Source organism: Glycine max, chromosome 19, assembly GCF_000004515.6.
Source record: "Glycine max cultivar Williams 82 chromosome 19, Glycine_max_v4.0, whole genome shotgun sequence".
Classification (NCBI taxonomy): Eukaryota; Viridiplantae; Streptophyta; class Magnoliopsida; order Fabales; family Fabaceae; genus Glycine; species Glycine max.
Window position 1 is genome coordinate 18,638,853 of NC_038255.2, and position 16,234 is coordinate 18,655,086.

The window sequence follows — 16,234 nt, forward strand, 5'->3', positions numbered from 1 at the left end:
ACATAAAACAAATTTGTAAGCTTTGGGGCTTAGAACCTATATAACAGCACCAAGGTTTTACTTTTGCGATTTTTTTGGGGAGAGGAGAATAATTCTAGGGTTTTAGAATTCCAGTTTTTACTATTCATGCACACTGTTCACGTAAAATAAAATTTGTTTTCTGCAATTTCATTTCTACTTTAATCTACAATTTCATTATCTACTGATTAATGGAAGGCTAGGTCTCCAGCGTTGTTTTCTCTTGAGGATCAAGCACAGCTCTCTTTGAGGTTTTGTTATTACTATTGAATTCTGATCAGTTGTGCTTGATCCTCAATAGAAACCTCAAAGAGAGTTGTGCTTGATCCTCAATAGAAAACAATGTTGGAGACCTAGCCTTCCATTAATCAGCAGAAAACAAAATTGCAGATTGAAGCCGAAAACGAAATTGCAGAAAACGAATTTTATTGCTACGTGAACAATGTGCGAGAACAGTAAAAACTGGAATTGCAAAACCCTAAAATTATTCTCCTCTCGAAAAACTCCTACTAAACTGAAACCCTGGTGCTGTTATATAGGTCCTTAGCCCCAAAGCTTACAAATCTCTTTTAAGTCCAAGCCCATAAACGAAATAAAATAAAATCTGGACAAGATAAGATAAGATTGGATGAAATAAAATCTTAAACGAAATAAAATCTAGATGAATTAAAATCTGGATAAGATAAGATTTGGTAAATAAAATTGTCTGCTCTCTTCATGTCCAAGCCCAATTCTGGATTCAAGCCCAATTGCTTATAATTCTCCTGAAATTAAATTAAAAACAAAAAATTAGTCAAGTAGGCCCAAATGATAAAACTGCATAATTAATTTGACAATTAAGGCTAATCAGTAATTAAAATGGTGACAAAAAGAGTTAAGAAATAGGAGAAAATAATGACACATCATCAATGCTGGTGAAAAATTGTGGCACATTAGAACTTGAATAATCTTCCAGGGTGACTCTTCTTGGCTCTTCAGCCATGATGTGGTCTTTGATATGATCTGAATGAGAATGTCATGTAATAGAAAAACTAGAAGATGCCTCAGAAGATTGAGGTTCTTCCTCTGGAATTGCTGCTGCTTCTAAATCCTGCAAAAAATTTCTAATTCTCTCTTGATTATGCCTTCTACAAGTGGCATTAATCTCCAAATCAATGGGGATCAAATCACCTGTAGTAGATCTTCTTTGCATACAAGAAAACAGAATAGCAATTATCCGATTCAAAAGAACAATGAATGTGCTATAACTACTATGTTAGTCAAAAGAATCAATAAATCAAAGAAAGCAAAAATAAAGCAATATTGCACAAATAAACTAAACTCTACTAATAGCTCAGTTCCTCGGCAACAGCGCCATAAATACTTTGTTGGATTTTCCCTGCGGTTGCTTTTTGTTCCACCTTTTCTTCGTTCAAATATATTCAAGGGAAATCTGGTTTGTCGGAAAGCGCACCAAATCATCAAGTATTTAAAAATTAAAATGGATGAATCCAAGTATCGAACACAGGGAACTAATGTTAGCCTGACTTAAGTTTAGAAATGAAGCATTATTGAGAGAACATGTATGATTGATAATTTCAAACAAAATTTAAACTAACTTTTATGCTAAAAACTATAAAATGAAAAGTAAGTAAAAGTGACAGCAGTAGGTAGAAATGTTGGGTCTTTCTAATAAACAAGTTGATGCATATAAATATATTTCTCTAATCAATCATGCTCTTGTGTTCTATGTTGTAGCCCAAAAGCATACAAACATTAAGCATTGAACACAGAAAACATAATCAATTAGATTTTAGGTATTTACATCAGCTGTTCATTAGAAATCCTCAACTAGAGTGTTTAGCTAGCCATTATAGAAGAAACACTAACAATAATAAGCTTACAAAACCTAGGTATCTCTGCAAAAGCTGCTCTTCTTGCTACCTCTAGAGCTCTTTTCCTGAAATAGGCATTATGGTGTGCTCTAGAATCTGTGCCAATCATATGCCTAAAGTCTGTGTACCCTAATTCAACACAAGACAGGCTTTAAATAGGCTCTGAAATCGCGACGTTGCACTTAGCGCCACCCTCGCGCTTAGCACGAGTAAGTGGGTTTGGGCTTAGTGCCAGTCGTGTGCTGAGCCTGGCCGAAGAAACCTACTCCGCTTAGCGCACTGATCTCGCGCTTAGCGCGAGACCTTGATGCTGATGCCCTGCCAGATTCTTCTGTCGCTGATGTGTCATTATTTTCTCCTATTTCTTAACCCTTTTTGTCACCATTTTAATGACTTATTAGCCTTAATTGTCAAATTAACTATGCAGTTTTATTATTTGGGCCTACTTGACTAATTTTGTGTTTTTAATTTAATTTCAGGAGAATTATAAGCAATTAGGCTTGGATCCGGAATTGGGCTGAACCGGCTTGGACTTGAAGAGAGCGGACAATTTTATTTTATCCAATTTTATTTTATTTGGGCCAGTTTTACTTTATTTCGTCTTTGGGCTTGGACTTAAAGCAGAATTGTAAACTTTGGGGCTGAAGACATATATAACAGCACCAGGGTTTTAGTAGAAGGTGGACTATTTTTGGAAAGGAGAATAATTCTAGGGTTTTGCAATTCCAGTTTTACTGTTCATGCGCACTGTTCATGTAGAATAAAATTTTATTTTCTGCTTCAATCTGCAATTTTGTTTTCTGGTTCAATTTGCAATTTCGTTTTCTGCTTCTGCTTGGAATTCATTTTTTTTTTTCTGCTGATTAATGGAAGGCTAAGTCTCTAGTGTTGTTTTCTCTTGAGGATCAAGCACAACTCTCTTTGAGGTTTTGTTATTACTATTGAATTCTGATCAATTTTTCCTCTTCACGAATTGCTCTCTATTTGTTGCTATTAATCCATGCATGCTTAATGCTTGATTAATTGTCTCTGCACTTAATTTATGTTCATGCTTAATGATCAGTTTCATTCATGATTAATTGGTGTATGTGTTGCTTAATCACATAATGACATCCTTATGTTAATTTTCGCTTAGAAATTTAATTTAGGGTTGGATTAAGTGGTTGAATTGATTAGGGATAAATTCTCGTAACTTAGGATAAGAGACTTGCTTGTGAATCAAGGGGAAACAACATGTTTTAATTCTGTTATTTCTTTAATTCGAATTTGCTTGCTGTTTAATTTACAAAAACAAACAACCCCCCCCCCCCCAATTCGTTACTGTTTCACTATTATCTGTTATGAATGTTTGGTTGACCATTTCTCGTTGGGAGATGACCTAGGATCACTTCCTAGATACTGCATTTTTAATGTTTATTTGATTCGGGTATGACCTCGATCAAATTTGGCGTCGTTGCCGGGGAGCAGTGGGCCAAAGGTTCATAATAGTATTTAGTTGTTTTGTGTGTAGCTTTGTTGTTTAGGTTGTGAGTGTGTGTTGTTTTGTTTTGTGTAGCATTCTGTTTTGCATTTCAGTCGTGTCCCCTGTTTAGCAACTATTTTTAGCGACTATTTCAGTTTTGTGTTTTGCTGTGAACTGTGATTAGCGATTGAGAACTAGCGACTGATTTTGCAATTTTATTGGTGATTTTTGTTTTGATATTTAGAGTTTTTATTTGTGGCTGATTTTTTGCGTGGTAGTTTCTTTTGATCCATATTTTGTGTGAAAAATATCAGGAGCACTAGGTGTGGCAGCTTTTATGAGAGACAAAAATTTTGGGAACTTGTTTTTAGCAAAACTTAAAACGGCCATAACTTTTGCTCCGGGTATCAGAATGACTATTATTATATATGCATTTGGGGTAGAATAACTTTTGCTCCATTTACTAAGTTTTTTTTTATATTTTTCAATTATTATTGCTTTATTTTTCTAAACTTTTCTTAGGTATTTTTCATAGTTAGACTTTGAATTTTTGTTTGGAATTTCTTGTGCTATATTTCCATGATATTAGGGTGTTGCTCACAAAATTTCAGCTTATTTGGATATCATTTGACTATAGCTGTAGTTTTAACCCTCCCCTGGTGCTTGTTTGAGAAAGACATGATTTGCTGCATATAGTGCATGACTAGGGGCAATCCAGGTGATTTACTACCCTTTGATCCTGAAATAGATGGAACCTTTCATAGATTTGTTAGGCATAGTGTGCATCCTAGTCATTTTGTGCATTTTTAGAATTTTGAGCATTCTGAGTATTCTGTTGCTGGTGATTTTGAATATTCTAATTTTGAGCATTCGACTACTAATTTTCAACCTCCACCTCGTGAGAGGACTCTTAGGGAAATGGCTGCACCTGATTTCACTTATGAAAGCTTGTGCATTCAATATCCTGATGAGGGTGTTCCATATGTTCTCAAGACTAGACTACTACATTTGCTGCCCAAGTTTCATGTTCTTGCAGGTGAAGATCCTCATAAGCATCTTAAGGAGTTCCATATTGTCTGTTCGACCATGAAGCCCCCTAATGTCCAGGAAGATCGTATCTTTCTAAAGATTGGTTGTACTACCTTGCTCCCAGATCCATCTCCAGCTGGGATGACCTTAAGAGGGTGTTCTTGGAGAAATTCTTCCCTGCATCTAGGACCATTGCCATCAGAAAAGACATTTCAGGCACCAGGCAACTTAGTGGAGAGAGCTTGTATGAGTATTGGGAAAGATTCAAGAAATTGTGTGCAAGCAATCCTCACCACCAGAGGAGTATGATTTATGTCGCCAGTGGTGGAGCCCTTGGTGATATGACTCCTACTGAGGCTAGGAATTTGATTGAGAAGATGGCTTCCAACTCCTAACAATTCAGTGTAAGAAATGATGTTATTGTCCTTAGAGGAGTCCATGAGGTGGCCACGGATTCATCTTTATCTGCTAAAAATAAAAAGGTTGAGGGAAAACTTGATGCCTTAGTCAACCTAGTAACTCAGCTTGCCATGAATCAGAAATCTGCATCTGCCCCTATTGCAAGAGTCTGTGGTCTATGTTCTTCTGTAGATCACCATACCGATCTTTATCCTTCTTTGCAGCAATCTGGAGTCAATGAGCAACCTGAAGCTTATGCTGCAAAAATTTATAATAGACCCCCTCAGTCGCAAAACCAACAACAATAGAATAATTATGACCTTTCAAGCAACAGATACAATCCGGGTTGGAGGAATCATCCAAATCTAAGATGGGCAAGTCCTCCACAACAACAACAGCCTGTCCCTCCCTACCAGAATGCTGCTGGTCCAAGCAAGCCATATGTTCCTCCTCTAATGCAGGAACAACAACAACAACAACAAAGACAACAAGCAACTGAGGCCCCTTCTCTACCTTCCTTAGAGGAGTTAGTAAGGCAAATGACAATCCAAAATATGCAATTTCAGCAAGAGACAAGAGCCTCCATTCAGAGTCTGACAAATCAGATGGGGCGGATGGCTACTCAGTTGAACCAAGCTCAATCCCAAAATTCTGACAAATTGCCTTCATAAACTGTGCAAAATCTGAAAAATGTGAGTGCCATCGCCTTGAGGTCTAGCAAGCAAATTGAAGTGCCTCAACCAGTAGCAGCACTTGCACCTGAACCTGTCAAGCTTCATTCTACACCTGAAAAAGAGGATGAGATAGTTGCACAAAAGAGAAAGCTTCCTGATCATAAGGGAGCTAACAAAAATTTTATGCAGGTGGACATTCTTCTAGTAATTTTCACTTGCAGCAGCCCCCTATCCCTCTTCCATTTCCACCTAGAGCAATTCCAAACAAAAAGATCGAAGAAGTGGATAAGGAGATCTTGGAGACCTTCAGGAAAGTAGAGGTGAACATACCACTGCTAGATGCCATCAAACAAATTCCAAGATATGCCAAGTTTCTAAAGGAGTTGTGCACCCATGTCGCAACCTACCCTTCGACGGGAGGGCGACGCGAGGACTCACGAGTGCGTCTTCCATGGGAGGAATACGCACGGAGTCGCCACCAACGTTAATTTGAGGAAAACGTCGGAAAAACCGGAAAAGACGTGGTCTACGAATTTTAAGTGAAAGGTTCGGGAGTTGTATTTATGCAAGGGGAAGGTATTAGCACTCCACGCGTTCGTCACAAGGGACGACAACCTTTAATCAAGGGTGCAAATATGACTTAAATTTGTTTTATTTTCCCTTTTTTATGTTTTCCACATAATCGCTTACAGAGGCATTACGGAAGGACTTCGACTCGATTTTTTTTCACAAAAATGTGTTTTTTGCCCAAAATAGCCGAAATGCATAGCCAAGGGGTCTTGAACATTTTGAAACAGCTCCCCCCTCCCCTATTTATAGAAAAAAGGGAGGTGCTTGCCGCCCAGAGACTTAATGAAGAAGATTCTAAGCGCACCCGAATTACTAAGTTCACCCCCCTTTTCGTATTTTACGGAAAAGTTACGGAAGCCTTACGGAAGTGTTTTGGATTTGATTTTCATTTTTTTTCTCTTCCCTTTCACCAATGTTAAGTGGAATATGCTTACCCAAGATTTTCGAAAATTTTACGGAAGCATTACGGAAGCCACGGAAGCCCCGGAAACCATTTTTCAAAAACGTGGAGGAGCTTGCCGCCCAGTTGCTTCCTCCTTAAGCAACCCAACTTCCAAAATGTTCCAGAGGGGCCTAGACTTGAATTGCTATTTACACCCCTACCTTGATAAGTTCACCCCCTTCTTTGCTGATTCTTTTTCCGTAACGTTACGGAACCTTACGGATTACATAACGATACTTGTTTTCTTTCCATAATGTCACAAAACTTTACGGATTACGCAACCATGCCCTTTTTTTGGACTTCCGGAATGTTACGGAACCTAACAAATTGTGCAACGATGCTTTCTTTTGATTTGCGACATGTCACGGAACTCCACAAATTGTGCAACGATGCTTTCTTTTGATTTCCGGCATGTCACGGAACTTCAAGAATTGCCTAACGATGGGTGCCAAGTACCTCGAAGTGGTCAAACAAAAGTTGCATGCCACGAGACAATGGTCCCTGGAGGAAATTCGGGTATGACAGTTGCCCCTCTTTACTTGTCTTTTATTGGAGATAAAAGGGAAGTAAAGATAAGACACTAATTTCGTTCCTCTCGGTTGACGAAAGTCGCGGGTGACCATAAGATATCTCCGCATGCAACTGACTCGCTGTCCCTGGATGACCATAAGATATCTTCGCATGCAACTGACTCGCTGTCCCTGGATGACAAAGGCACAGTATTCGTCTATGCGCGTTTACCACCCAACTTGCTGCTCTTGAATGATAAAGGTAAAAATGCGGGACCAACTGGTTCCCGCATCTCATCGGGCCTGGCGCCTCTGGATGACAAAAGATGCAGAAGACAACGTTAGTCTCTGTGTGCTATCATGCTTTGAGTCTTAGAGATAGCAAAAAAATGTTTAAACAGATAACCACTCGAGTATCTCCGCATGTCACGTGACTCCAGTGTCAGTATGAAAGAAATTGTCTACGCGGAAGATGACGTAAATCTCCGTGTATCAACGGGCTTATTGGCCGTCATTGACAAAGGGTGCAGAAGACAACGTCAGTCTCTACGTGCTATCATGCTTTAAGTCTTAGAGATATCAAAGGAAAGTTTAAACGGATAAGCACTCGGGTATCTCCGCATGTCACATGACTCCAGTGTCAGTATGACAGAAATTGTCTGCGTAGAAGATGACGTAAATCTCCGCGTGTCAACGGGCTTGTTGGCCGCGATTGACAAAGGGTGCAGAAAACGACGTTAGTCTTTACGTGCTATCATGCTTTGAGTCTTAGAGATAGCAAAAAAAAGTTTAAACGGATAACCACTCCGGTATCTCTGCATGTCACATGACTCCAATGTCAGTATGACAGAAATTGTCTGTGCGGAAAATGACGTAAATCTCCGTGTGTTAATGGGCTTGTTGGCCTCGATTGACAACGGGTGCAGAAGACGATGTTAGTCTTTGCGTGCTATCATGCTTTGACTCTTAGAGATAGCAAAAAAAGTTTAAACGGATAACCACTCGGGTATCTCTGCATGTCACGTGACTCCAGTGTCAGTATGATAGAAATTGTCTACACGGAAGATGATGTAAATCTCCGCGATTGACAAAGGGTGCAGAAGAGGACGTTAGTCTCTGCGTGCTATCATGCTTTGAGTCTTAGAGATAGAAAAATAAAGTTTAAACGGATAACCACTCGGGTATCTCTGCATGTCACGTGACTCCTGTGTCAGTATGACAGAAATTGTCTGCGCGGAAGATGACGTAAATCTCCGCGTGTCAACGGGCTTGTTGGCCACAATTGACAAAGGGTACAGAAGACAACGTTAGTCTCTGCGTGCTATCATGCTTTGAGTTTTAGAGATAGCAAAAGAAAGTTTAAACGGATAACCACTCGGGTATTTCCGTATGGCACGTGACTCCAGTGTCAGTATGACAGAAATTGTGGGGCGGCCGACAAATGCGAGGCTCTTGCTCCTACGTATGCTCAATGAGGAACTCGGACCTACGTAGTTCTGGATAACTCGTGAGACTAAAAATAGTCTCGGTGTTTTCTTCAGTAAAATGCGAACATGCTTTAGTAAAGAGAGAAAACTTCCAACAAATCAGAGCAACATATGCTTCTCATAACCATAAATGAGATTTTGGATGTTAGCATTTCACTTCTAAATGAGCATTTAGAGGAAACACTGGGTTCAACAAAAATAGAAGAAAATCACTCAAAGTGTATCAATCTCACACGGGTAAGTGTTTCATCCTAATTCCGAACCATAGATATGACGTGACTTGATTTTGCAAATTATTTCCTATCAAATCAAAGATTACATGGGTGATCATCGATCAATAGGACTTTTTCTTGGGAATGGTGTTTATTTGGTGGGAACTTTTGCTTTGAGTGTTTTTGACTTTTTCCTTTTTTGTTTTTGTTTAGTGTGAGGTGAACAAGTCACCCACGCACAGGATTTAGGTTGGCAATCAAAGGTAGAGGACAACTTTAGGTCGTGGTTTCCTTTCTTTTACTTGGTGACAATTCTGTATTCTTTAGATATTGTCTGATCGAAAGACTTTTCTGCATATTTCTTCGGTTTTTATTCCGATCCTTGATCGGGAATTTTCTCTCTCTTTTTTTTGCTTTCTCTTGCTCTTTGATTGGGAATTTTCTCTTTTTGCTTCCCGTTTTTTGTTTTCTTCTGAGGGCAAGGATTGACATTCTCACCCTAGGTCAAGATTTATGGTAAATTGGTATTTTGGCTCAAGGCTTGTAGCACGGCTGGACTTGATTTATGTCAGGGTTTGGTTTGGTCCCAGGATAAAAGGGGATGTCCCACATTATTTCCATGACAAAAATGCAATAATGATGATTTGGAAATTTTATGCAAAACTAATCATGCATGCACCTTTGTGGACACTCAAGTGTCAAAAAAATTTTGGTCATGTGATGCTAGGGCTCATAATTCATTTTCCCTATTTTAGTCAACTCAGTGTTTCCAAAATATGTTATTTTATCAATTTGTGCATTCATCTGAGTCTATCTTGGGTGTTCGGAAAAACTTTCACAACATTTACCCTTCAAATTTGTACACACATTTTTTTCAAAAACTAGCTATGATCAACGAATTTTTTCCTTCAAATAAAAGTTGAAAATTATCTCTCTTCACGAGCATGTTGTTTTTTAGCTAGACAACTCTTTATTCTTATTATTTTCTTTTTTCCTTCCTTCTTTTTCTTTCCTTACTTGCTCTCTTTTCCTTTTCCTCTTTTTTTCTTTTTTAAGTTATTTATCATTTGTTCATTTCCTCTCTCTTCTTTCTTTTTTTTTCTTTTTTTCTTTTTCCATGAGGTATTTTGCTACCTAAACATATGTATATTTTTGTGAGGTATTTTGCTATATACATGCGTGTCCAAGGTATCTTGCTACCTAAACATACATATATATATTTTGTCAGATATCTTTTTGCTACATACATGCATATCCAAGGTATCTTGCTACCTAAACACGCATACATATATTTTGTGAGGTATGACTACCTTCCTTGCTTGCGCTTGTTTTATTTAAATTCCTAGGATCATGAGCAACTAGGTGTGTCCTACTATGACTTGCGAAACAAAAGGTGATCAAATAACAAGCAGAAATTTAAAAGTTACTAGGTTGCCTCCTAGTAGCGCTTCTTTAACGTCTTGAGCTGGACGCATGATGAATTGTCGGTCACGGACCAAGTACTTTGCTTACCTTTGGCTTTGGACTATGGTCGCCTATTGGTCGGCCATGTGTCGTAGGCAATGCTCTAACCTTTTTGTGGATGAGCTGAGATGAACTCTAGAGGTGGTGGCGGTGCGTTTGTTGCCCGCTGCCAGCCATCCCCATGCTGCTGTGGTGTTTCGCCCTGCGCCTGCCTGGGGGCGCAGTACTTCTTGATGAAAGCTTGATTAGTAGGGGACCTGATGACCTTGGCGGGGGTGACAGGCACTCCGTAGAACTGACAGAAGCCTGTAATCAGAGCTGGAAACCCCAAGACCCTGTTGGACTTCTACGGGTCCACTGGGTGTCTTGCGGGCAGGATCCCAACTGATACATCCGTAGGGGGAGATCGGCATTGCGGTCGCTGGGTAGAACGTTGCTAAGTAGCAACGTCATCCATATCTGTGTAAGAGTGGTCATGTTGGTGTGCATGATCCACACTTGTCTCTTTGCAGCGGCACGAGTGAAATCTTGCCCCAGTATGCATAGTAGCTGCGTGATAACCTCCCTCTCTTGTTGTGCTCGCATAGTTGGTCGCCCTCCAATATCAGGGGGTGGCCTAAGAACTGATAAAAGGAAACTACTGGATCCCACTGAAGGTGAGAGCGCGTAGCCTTCTGAAGGTAGAGGACCTTAAATTCTCTTAAGGTGCGGATATGGATCCCACTGAAGGTGAGAGCGCGTAGCCCTGTGAAGGCGAGGACTTGTAGCCCTGTGAAGGCGAGGACGTGTAGTTCTCTAAAGATGAGGACATGTAGTCCTCTTAAGACGAGGACGTGCAGTCCTCTGAAGGCGAGGGAGTGCAGGCCTCTAAAGGTGAGAACGTGAAGCCCTCTGAAGGCGAGGACGTGTAGTCCTCTAAAATGGAGGATGTGTAGTCCTCTGAAGGTGAGGGCGTGCAGCCCTCTGATGGCGAGGATGTATAGTCCTTTGAAGGTGAGGGCGTGTAGCCCTACGAAGGAGAAGGTGAGGATGTGTTGTCCTCTGAAGGCGAGGACGTGTAGTCCTCTGAAGGTTAGGACGTGTAGTCCTCTGAAGGTGAGGACATGTAGCCCTCGGAAGGTGAGGGCGTGTAGCCCTACGAAGGCAAGGACGTGTAGTCCTCTGATGGTGAGGGCGTGTAATCCTCTGAAGGCGAAGGCGTGCAGCCCTTTGAAGGCGAGGGCGTGCAACCCTCTGAAGGCGAGGATGTCTAGTCCTTTGAAGGCGAGGACGTCTAGTCCTCTGAAGGCAAGGAAGTCTAGTCCTCTAAAGGCGAGGAAGTCTAGTCCTCTAAAGGTGAGGGCATGCAGCCCTATGAAGGTGAGGACGTGTAGTCCTCTAAAGGCGAGGGCGTGTAGCCCTATGAAGGTGAGGACGTGTAGTCCTCTTAAGGTGAGGGCATGCCGCCCTCTGAAGATGAGGACGTGTAGTCCTCTGATGGCGAGGACGTGTAGTCCTTTGCAAGCGAGGATGTGTAGTCCTCTGAATTTGAGGACGTATAGTCCTCTAAAGGCGAGGGCGTGCAGCCCTCTATAGGTGAGGGCGTGTAGCCCTATGAAGGCGAGGGCATGCAGCCCTCTAATGGCAAGGGCGTGCAACCCTCTGATGGCGAGGACATGTAGCCCTCTGAAGAAGATAGGTACTAGTACCCAAGGGTCCACCCTTATGAGAAATCAAGAGATCGACTCATCGAGAGGGATGGTCATCCCAAATTCACAAGATTGGACATTTAGATGTAGGAAATCTATGTAGTTAACATGATTTTTAGGGATGCAGATGCATTCAACCTTTGTTGTGAAATTTGGTAAATGCGGACTTCATATGAAATAATACATTGTAATGGAAAGTTGTACAATGTTCATGTCATTCTTTCCTTGTTTTGTGATTTTGATTTTTATTTAATTTTTTTTGGAAATCACAGATTGACTGTCCATTTGAAAAAGGTGATAATTCATGCAACCTTATCCTATCTTTTGCAAATCTCTCCGAGAACTCCCTCCGAGTGTATGTTCTGTTTGATTTATCCACTTGGCCATTTTGGAGTGATGATAATGGAGGCGTTTGACATTTAATCAATCCATTGAAATCCTAGGGTTTGTCCCCCCCTTTTTTTGTTTAAAAACATCAACGGGTGAGAAATTTTGATCTGCCCCTATGTTCACTTGAGGCTTATGCACGATGCCCCTCATTGCCCCAGTGTAAGGCTTTGAGGTACCAATTTTTATCTTTCGTCATGACCTTGTAGTTGGGAACCTATTGGGTGAGAACTTATAATCTACCCCTAGGTTTACTTAAGGCTCATGCACGGTGCCCCTCATTGCCCTAGTGTAAGGCTTTGAGGTACCAATTTTAATCTTTCGTCATGACCTTGTAGCTGGGAACCTATTGGGTGGGAAATTCTAATCTTCCCTTAGGTTCACATGAGGTTCATGCACGATGACCCTCATTGCCCAGTGTAGGGCTTCGAGGTATCAATCGTTGTCTTGTTTTCACAACCTTGTAGCAAGGAAGAACGAAAGAAGAGATTGATTCTCGAGAAATAATTGAAGGATTTTTTTCAGTTGATGGATTAAGTCAAATGACTCTTATTCTCGATAACTCACTTCTCTCTAAAAAAGACAAACTTTCCAGAATGATAAAATGAGGTCACATGAATGTTTATATTTTTACTTGAAAACACAGTCAATCAAATGCCCGTTTTTTTTCTTTTTGAACTTTTTTGCTTTACTTGTCGTTTTACGGCACCCCACCAACGTGCAGGATGAGTAATCTCTGATTGAACAGTCTAGGAAGTCAACACTCAGGAGCGTAGGTCGCTTTGAGCAAACAAACCAATGGCTTACTGATGCAATCCTACCCCGCAAGGGCATTGGATAGAAGACTCCAAGTAGATTGGGCCAGAGATCCAAGGGAAGGCCCTAGGGTTCTCATGAGCCTTAGGGTAGATTTTGAGCCCATGGGCTAAGTATGAGCCCGCTTATCTTTGTAAATATTAGAATAGGTTTTTTCCTTCATTTAGGCCTTGTATTTTGGCCATTCTAGTAGTATAGGGTTTTAGCCTTGTATTTCAAGGCATTTTGAGTAGTCTTTGTAGTAGGGACTTTTTTTGTATTTTCATGTATTTTGTCATGGGGGTGAGCTTAGCTATTATAGGGGGTGTGTAGCTAAGTTCTAGCTTCTCATCTCAAGGAGGTGAGCTTAGCTATTAGAGAGGTGTGTGTAGCTAAGCTCTAGCTTCTTTAGGAATCTTTTCAAGGAAGCTTCTCAAAGAGGTGAGCTTAGTTATTAGAGGGGTGTGTGTAGCTAAGCTCTAGCTTCTCAAGGAAGTTTTCTCAAAGAAGCTTCTCAAGGATGTTTTCTCAAGAAAGCTTCTCAAGGAAGCTACCTAGTCTATAAATAGAAACATGTGAAACACTTGTGGTAACTTTGATGAATGAGAGTCTTGTGAGACACAACTCAAAGTTCAACTTCTCTCCCTTTTTCTTCCTTCAATTTCGTGCTCCCCCCTCTCTCTTTCTCTCCCTCTTTCTTTTCCTCCATTGAAGCATCCTCTCCAAGCTTCTTATCCAAGGCTCATCTTGGTGGTGAAGCTCCTTCTTCCATGGCTTATTCCCTAATGGATGGCGCCTCCTCTCACCTCTTCTCCTTTGTCTTCCGCTGCATCTCCATGGTGGAAAATCACCATTAAAGGACCTCATTGAAGCTCAAAGATCCAGCCTCCATAGAAGCTCCACAAGCAAGCTTCCATCACTTACACTCACATTCCGGTGGAAGTTGAATAAGCAAAGATGTGTTTGTGAAAGGATGAGAGAGACAAGGATGTCCAATTCATCCATTATATAGCATTGTAATTGTGGTTTACAATAATGGCATAAACTTGAAAATCCTGAAAAGTCATTAGAGACATCTAACAACAGCTTTCAAAATTGCCCCATGTGTGGTGTCGCTTGTCAATGTTGGGATTCACAAGTGATTCTCCTCAAATTTCAGCCAGCCCGCATCAATTAGACTTTGCACCTTACGATTCAGGGTCATACAATGCTCAATGGAATGTCCCGGAATTCCTGCATAATATACACATGTTGCGTTCGAGTTGTATCCTCGGAAAAATGGAGGTTGAGGAAACCTAGCAGGGGTTATGGCAACCATTGAATTATCGAGTGGATATGGGAGCAAGTCAGCATAGGACACTGGAATTAGGGTGAATTCTATAGGCTTTTTGCTGCAAGATTCCTTCCTTGGTTGGTGTTTTGGTTCGTGCTAAAGGTGGTGTTTAGCATTGGTTGTGTGGTAGGTGGGTTTTGTGGTTGATTTAGGGATGGCCTTTGTGGATAACTGGGTGGTAAGTAAGGAGAAGGGTTGAGTAATGACATTGTTGGGTTGGTGGGAAACTTGGTCGTATAGGAATGGCAGTCACAGCATGGGTTTCTCGCTCATCCTCACCCTCTTCATTTGCCCCAGTTTTCTCATTCGTCCAAGCAGGATGATTAAATTTGCCTCTTTTCAGACCCACTTTGATCCTTTCGTAAGTGAAAACTAAATCAGCAAAGCTTGAAGGTGTGTACCCACCATTTTTCATAGTAAAACACTGGTAATGTGCCTACTATTATTGTGATCATTTCTTTCTCCGTCATTGAGGGAACCACTTGGGCTGGAAGATCCCTCCACCTTTGGGTGTATTCTTTGAAAGATTCATGCCTAACGAAAGCAACCATTAGGTCCTTCCAAGAATGGACTCGGGAAGGTTCCAAGTTAGTGTACCAGGTAACAACTACTCCAGTAAGACTTTCTTGGAAGAAATGTATCAGTAGTTCCTCATCTTTTGCGTATGCCCCCATCTTCCGATAATACATCTTTAGATGGTTCTGGGGGCAAGTAGTCCCCTTGTACTTGTCAAAGTCCAGCACCTTGAACTTGGGAGGGGTGATGATATTGGGTACTAGGAACAACTCTTCTAGGTTAGCTAAGGCATAATCTCTGCCTCCTTTAACGACCTTGAGCCTTGCCCTCCAAAGTGTTTTGCAGGGGTATACCACCAACTGCTTGCCCTTTAGTGGCATATCCGAGGCAAGGCTCAAAGTCGGCTAAATTGTGGTGGGGCATTTCATGTGTCTCCCCAATGGCTCGAGAGACATGTGCATGATCAGTTTGGGATTGTCGGCTCTCAATGAGTATGGGAGTGGAGTTATTGACATTCTCATTGGGAGTGTACGCCACATTGGGTGGTGTATAGTTGGGAGGCAAGCCATATGGCGGGAAGGCGTGTTCATTTTGAATTTGCACATCATGGGGCCATCCGTACTTCCCAAATCATTGCCTACTGTATCTAAGGTTGGATGATTCATTTGGTTGAGGTCAGATGGGGGCATCAGGTTCACCTTAGCAACAGTGCTGGTAACGACAACTGTAACCACATTGGCTTCCATTATCTTCTTGATGCTCATCATGGCCTCCATCATTGTGGCCATTTGCTCTTTCATGGCCTCCTTGTCGGCCTTCATCTGCTCTTGTACCTCCTTTACTTCACCCATTACTCTAGCTCTAGCACAGGTTCAGTAAGGGCACCATAAAACGTGTTCTTTTATTTTATAACAATGATTAAGTTCGGAAAGAATGCAATGAGCAATGCAACCAATGAAAAGCATGGATGTATGCAAATGATGCACAGTTGAAGTATTGTGAATTTTTACACAGGACATGGGGTTAAATCAATTTAGATTTTCAACATGGTCCATGACATCTTTGTCAAGGTGAAACTGGAAGTAACAAGGACATCAATAGTCCTAAATGTGTTTGGTAGTGGATGAAGCAGCGATGTAACTTGATCCATCTTTTGCCCCAATTTTTGCAAGATGGTTACTTCCATACTTCAACTTGACTTGATGAACCTTTTTCGTAAAATCATGAGCTTGGTTCAACCCCATAACCCAAGGAATGGCAATTTCAATTGCCAATACGGTTGACAACATTTCATAGAGATGAAAGACTCGGGAATACATATGCTATGCATGGAAAATGTAATTATGAGATTTGAGATGCCCGAAGAAACATCATT